Below are 7,495 nucleotides of genomic sequence, written 5' to 3' on the forward strand. Positions count from 1 at the left end.
TTTTAATATTCTATCTTTATTTAGTGCATTTGTTGTTCTGATTATTATGATGGCTACAGCCAGAAATGAGGTCTGTCCCAGAAGATGTGTCACTTCTGCAGTCTGCCCTCTCACAGGTGCTGACTGGAGCCTGGGCAACCCAGAGTAAAGATGGTTCCCTTACCAGCTCAGGCAGTGAGAGCCCTCCCAGGCGGACACCTCTCCTCTGGCTGGAAGGTGCTCTGATTTTTTAATTTTTTTTATTAATTAATTTTTTTTACACTCCATATTTTATTCCACCCTCTGATCTACCCTCCAACTGTTCCACATCCCATACCTCCTCCTCACCCACCTGTCTCCACATGGATGTCCCCACTCCCACCCCACCTTACCTCTAAACTCCAGTCTCTTGAGGGTTAGGTGTATCATCTCTGAATGAACACAGGCCTGGCAGTCCTCTGCTGTATGTGTTGGGGGCCTCATGTCCCCTGGTGTATGCTGCCTAATTGGTGGTCCAGTGTTTGAGAGATCTAGGGGGTGCAGATTAATTGAGACTGTTGGTCCTCCTAAAGGATCGCCCTTCTCTTTAGCTTCTTTCAGCCTTCCCTAATTCAACAACTGGGGTCAGCAGCTTCTGTACAAATGTAAATATTGGGTGTAAATATCTGCAACTGATTCTTTCAGCTGCTTATTGGGTCTTTTGGAGAGCAGTCATGATAGGTCCCTTTTTGTGAGCTCTACATAGCCTCAGTAATAGTGTGAGGCCTTGGGGCCTCCCCTTGAGCTGGATCCCACTTTGGGCCTGTTGCTGGACCTTCTTTTCCTCAGGTTCCTCTCCATTTCCATCCCTGTAATTCTTTCAGACAGGGACAATTATGGGTCAGATCCAACCTGATTTTTAAACTTGATAAGTTCTGACACTTATCCATAATGCTTTATGTAAATCAAATACATTAATCTCTATTGCTCATAAATATCTTGCTAGTTTGCTCATAATCAATGTTCATCTTCCTAGACCTCAGCCACAAATTGCTTTCAAAATAAACTAAAAATGTAGAATCTGAAAACAAAACAAAACAAACACCCAGAAATCAAGGAACCTCTTCATGTACTTGGCTACATGTTTCCTGTGTGTGTACCTGGATAGTGTATTCAGTGTAAAGAATTACAAATACAGATTTATAGAACTGGAAAGATTGCTCAATAATTCAGAGTGCCTACTGTCTTACAGAGGACCTGAGCTGAGTTCCCAGCACCCAATCAAGGAAGTTCACATCTGCCTGTAAATCCAGCTTTAGACAATTGAACACACTATTTCTTGTCTCCACAGACACAACACTTATATGTATATGCACACATGTACACATACACAATTAAATAAAATAATTCTCTTAAAATCTAGATTTACAGCTAATTATTTCTGAATCCACTGGTACTATAGGATACTTGTGTGTTTTGGATGTGTAAGTAAAGATTCATTCCTTCACCCCATTGTAAAAACATCAGAGCACCCCAAGCTTGTGTTTTCTAAGTTGACATTTGGGTCTGGCTTAAGGATTATTGAGAGAAGTCCTCCATCTTCCCATCATCCTTCTTTCTAGCTAAGACAAGCCAGTCCTTGCCATGCTCCTGATGAGACCCTGCAGGGCCATACACATACTTTCTCTTTCCATGAACACTTTAGAACCAGGTGCTCATGGTTCCTGCCTGACACTCAATGGTCATGTGACTGCCATGCTTTCATTCAGGGACTGGGCCTAATCTTATATCTCTGCTGACTGCTGTATACAGCACCATAAAATGAAGTCATATGGGAAATATCTGGCATAAATTATGCATGAGGAATAATATTATTTTACTTTAGTTAAGCCATGGTTACTTATCTTCACTCATTTTAATCACAACCATTCTCCCTACTAAACGGTTGGTCAACTATACTTATATGTTTAAGCCCCAAGTCCAATCTTAGTAGATGTTTCCTAGATGTCTCTCTTGGCAGAGTGAACTTAAGTTCCTTTGCTCTGGGTCCCCATAGTTCCTTTTCATCTTTGTTGGTTCATGGATTGAGGGCACTCTATCGCTGGAAGGAATGGTGGAGGGATTGGCTCCTGGCTTGAGGGTACTCTATCTTGGCAGAATGGATGTGGAGGGAGCTTGCTCACATCTGCACAGACTGGAAAGCCAAGGGGACAAATGCCCATATCCAGCTTTCTCCTTTTCTCCTTTTTGAATGGTGCCATCCACATTCAGAGTTAACTGCTCTGAAGACATCCTTACAGACATGAGCTGTGTCTCTTTGGTAATTCTAAGCCAAGTCAAGCTGACAATGCTGTCTAAGCATAATGCTGACTTAGAAACACCTGTGATTTAACTTTGATGAGGGATCTACTACATGTGAGACCTTCTGCAGGTATGTACTACATGTGAGGTCCTATATATTGGAGGCATAAAGACAAATACACTATGACTATAGTTCTTAATATGACTATAGTTCTTAATATATCTCAAATCTGGCATAGTGCATACCTAACATATCATATCCCTCACCAAAATGTGAACCAAATAATTTATGGTCTAGCCCTCATTCATCTCTGTGCAGTTAGCACAGGCATTCCAGGTAGAACATCGATAAATGTGACTTGGATTGAATTGAATTACAGAAAACGTGGACTGGCATTTAGTCTTTTTAATGCAACTCTATGCATAGTTGAAGCGCCTCTGTGAAGATGGGCCAAGATGGCTCTGTGGCTTGGCAGGGCTCTGTGGAGGGTAGAGATGTCCAGTTTGGCTTTGGTCTTGCTCTAATGCAGTTGGCCATTGGCTGAACTTCTTTTTCAATCATCTTCTCTAAAGAGGACAGCATGTTCCTTTTTGGAACAAAGTACGGAATGGGATATTCCATCTCTTGACTTCTCTGCTCATCTTCTCCAACCCTATCTGGGGTTCTGTGATCTATAACAGCTGTAACATGGAGTTCTTCTCTACCAGGCCCCTTGAGGAACATGCCCTTTGATCAGGGTAAGTTGGAGGTAACAGGACCCTCTTATTTTCTTTTCAATAGAAAAAGAATGGCACTGAGCTCTGAGTAAGGAGATGCATGGGTTCTGACTGGCACTAGAGAAACAGATGCAATCTGCTGCTCCAACACAGTGACCAAGGGAAAGAACTGAAGAATCTTTTGTTTCAAAATGTAAGTTCAAGGTGCACTACTGTGATGGTTTGTAAATGTTCAGCCTAGAAGTGTTACTATGAGAAAGTGTGGCCATGTTAAAGTAGTGTCTTACTGTGGGGGTGGGCTTTAAGACCCTTATCCTAGCTGCCAGTATTCTACTAGCAGCCTTCAGATGAAGATGCAGAACTCTAAGCTCCTCCTGCACCCTGCCTGCCTGGACACTGCCATGTTCCCACCTTGATGATATCGGACTGAACCTCTGAACCTGTAAGCCAGCCTCAATTAAATTTCGTCCTCATAAGAGTTGGTCATGGTATCTGCTCACAGCAGTAAAACCCAAACTAAGACAACTACCTCAAGAATGTATCAGAGAGAACAGCCCCTGTGAGATCCTGGAGGTGACTCTCTGGAGAGAAAAGGAAGAAAATATGCAAAGAATATCACCACACCAAAGGAAGGAAGGGAGAGTCCAGGCCTAATTCCTAGTGTCGGCATAACAGAGTACCAGAAATGAACATCTTAACACTGGATGCCTGCTTCTCAATCTGAGAGCAAGCTGGAATACTTGGGGTCTTTCTGAGGGCTGTGGGAAACTTTGTGCCCAGATCCAAAGCTTTAGCTACTTTTTTCTAGTAACAGCACCTAGAGACATCCTGCACTCAACTCAGTTCTCTCTCTCTCTCTCTCTCTCTCTCTCTCTCTCTCTCTCTCCCTCCCTCTCTCTCCCTTTGTCTCCCACTCACCCTCTCCCTCTCTCACCCTGCCCCCATGCCCACCTCCTCACCCTCTTTCTTTCCCTCTTTCCCCCTCCCCTTCTCCTCTGTCTTCCTCTCTCTTTCCCTCCTTCCCTCCCTCCCTCTCTCTCATGTTCATCTGTTGTAATAACAGAAAACTGAAGACTGGATAATTGACAAGAGTGTTTCTTGCCATTATGAAGGCTACAAAGTCCACAGTCTTGGCTTCAGCCTTTTTTCAGGATCTAAATGTGGTGGAAGTACAATGAACATGCAAAATGAGACAGAAAGAAGGGAAATGAGGAGAAACAGGTAAAATATATCCATCCTCACAACTGGCCCACTCTGTTGATTACAGTGCTAACTTATTCCCTTAAACGACCCACTTCCTGAGCCCATCACAATGATAACTGCATTTCAACCTGACTCAAATCATAGCAACTAACTTACGACTTTGTATATTAATTATACAAAATGATCTGTTTCATTTTGATATTTTTATACATGTGTATAAAGCATTCTGGTGGTGTTTTCCCCCTCCCACTGGATTACTTACCAATCACTGACACTTCCGATTTCAAGCTTTTAAAAAAACTCTATATAAGAAAAATATGTTTTGCTTCCTGGGTCAGGCTCATGTCACTTAACATGATCTCCAGTTTCATCCTGTTCCCACCAATCACTCACATTGCTCATCACAGCATTAAGCAGTGCTTTCTGTGTGTATGCTGCCTCTCCTCTATCCACCCATCCAATGATGAGCACCAAGGCTGTGAACAGTGCAGCACACATGTGGGTGTGTGCAGTTGTCTTTGTGGAATGTGATTTAGGATCCTTCGGATATATGTCTAGGAGAGGTGTGACTGGTTAAATGGAAGCTCTACTTTCAGTTTTCTGAGGAATTTCCATATTGTTTGCCATAGAGCCTGCACTAACTTGCCCACCAGTAGTCCATAAAGCCCTTTATACTACATTCTCACTGATAAATCTAGTTTGGGGTTTTTTTTTGTTTGTTTTTGATTTTGTTTTCCTGTAGCTGTTCTTACTCTTATACATTGTCTTCAGTTCCCACTCATGATGAACTCCTTGCTCTTGTGTTTTGTCTTCAGTTCCATGCATGATGTGCCCCTGTAGCCGTTCTTACTCTTGTATGTTGCCTTCAGTTCCCATGAACGCATGAGACCCTTGCCTTTCTACAGTCAGTTGATTAAAAACACAGCACCAGTTACAAGAGGAAGCTTGTTTGTTCCTCTTAGATACATTTTAAGTTGTTTTGAACTGTTCGCAGATAAAATCTTGTGCTAACTTCTCATTCTTCCAGACATTTTTAAATCAACAAATGTTCTTCAGTTTCAGATATCAAAATTACAATCCATCCAGTATGAAAATCTCTATCTTTTATTCAAACTATAACATTCCACAACCCCAATCTCAAGCTTAGAACCCTGACCCTTAGTACCTGAACAGTTAGATTACTTCCTCTGAGATCTGACTTTCTTCATGATTCATCTTATTTCTGGATTTTCTGATGATTTCTCTCTCCAACACATAAGTTATGTTGGAAGTATAAACAGTTATTGGACAATTACAACCTGTTGCATTTTGTGCAGTAACTGTTAACACAAGATGTCACAGATGCCCCTCGAACCACCTGACTTGATTAGACTTGGCTGCCCAGAACTGTAGCCTAAAAAAATACAAATCCAGCTTGAAGAACAAAGGAGAGGAACAGGCATTAAGCACGGATAATGTTCTCTACAAAAAGAAATGGGTTCTCAAAGCCTAATAAAAAAGGATAAGCCTCACCTGAAGCGGGAGTAAAAGGAGCTTACAATTAGCAGAGGTGTATTAGAAATGACTGTCTATTTTCACATTGATCATTAATTCCTGTCCTATTTGAGAAATTGACTAGAAATCCTTATATATTTAACAGTGAGTAGACATGAAATATACAGCTGTCACTTATACATTTCCAACATTATATTTTATAGTCACGAATGAACATCCAGCATCTTTGGGTGACACATATTTTTTAATCTGAAAATCAAATGGCATAGTTACATTAGAGCAACCGATAGGCCTGACTTCCCAAAGTCTTTTGTTCCCTGTGAGAAATAAGATTATTGATTTTTAAAAATCAGACTCAATCCTTTCAAAACTGGAATTAACCAAAAGCTTATAAAAATATAGAACATTTATTTGAAAAATGAATAACTGGATCTCAGCAGCGACAAGGAGATTTGTAGCATTTTCGCTTGTCACTGTCCAATTTCCCCTTTCCTGACGCCATGGTCTTTGGAGACTTACAGCCCATAATCACAGTGAAAACCAGCAATCTGCTGACCACTGCCTGGGAAATAATGGGACTGGAGAACTTTCAAAACCTCATTCCCAGAGAATTCTGATTTTTCCCTCTCTAGTGGTTTCCTGGAAGACCCCACTTGCAAGCCTGCCTCTGCATTACCTAAATCTGAGCTCACTCAATATGAATGAACAGCTTCATTCCTCAGATGCCTGGGGCAGGGGAAGAAAACAAAAACACAAATGCAATTGTCTAATGGGACCTGTCTCTTAAGAAGTAGATAGAAGTTATAATAAACAGGAGGTCAAGGAAAGTGCTTAGGAATAAAAGTTGGAGAACAAGATGTCTGTATAGAGCTTTGCAGAGCTCTAGCATGCTCCTTGAGACCTAGGAGGTCATGCACAAGTAAGATCTTTACCATTCTTAAGAAAAGTCTAAGGGCCCTAAAATTGTATTTCTTGTTTTGTGGAAAAGTGGGAAGTTTGGGCCAAGATAGAGTTGCAAAAGTGCCCGTTTGAGTGTTGAAAGCTGTTTAAAATCGTAAAAGTCCTCAGCAGACGCTGAGCAACCCAGTCATTGTAGCTGTCCACTTACTAGCAAATCTTTAAGCAATTCAAGTCAAGCCTTTGACTGCCAAATGTGACAGATATACACGTTCCAGAACTCATTCAAAAAAGTTACTAAACCAACAAAATACTCCTTGGTAGCAATGACAATCATACAGAGGTGGCAGAATATGATTGTGAGAATTCCTGACCCATCCCCCAATATTAACACACACACACACACACATCAATCAAGAAAAGATGAGAAAGTGACCAAAAGAAAGGTCAACTTTCTGAATTACTATATAAAGGTTTTACATTGGAGAGCTTAAAAAGTTCTTTGAAAAGAAAGTTGTATGCCGGGCGTGGTGGAACACGCCTTTAATCCCAGCACTGGGGAGGCAGAGGCAGGCGGATTTCTGAATTCGAGGGCAGCCTAGTCTACAAAGTGAGTTCCAGGACAGCCAGGACTATACAGAGAATCCCTGTCTTGAAAAACCGAAAAAAAAAAAAAAAAAGAAAAGAAAGTTGTATCTGAAGAATTAAAGAAAGAATACACATGCCATCTTATTACCTAGAAAATATCACTGAAGAAATAAAAATATAAAGAGCAAGTTGAAAATTATAAGGGAAATTAAATAATCACTACACACACTCAGAATCTCAGATTATGAAGATAAAGAAGAGCCAGGAAGGAAATCAATCGACATTGCCCAGTCTGAGAGATGAAAGAAAGGAAGAGAGAGAGAGAGAGAGAGAGAGA

This window comes from Mus pahari, chromosome 2 (genome assembly GCF_900095145.1).
Source record: "Mus pahari chromosome 2, PAHARI_EIJ_v1.1, whole genome shotgun sequence".
Classification (NCBI taxonomy): Eukaryota; Metazoa; Chordata; class Mammalia; order Rodentia; family Muridae; genus Mus; species Mus pahari.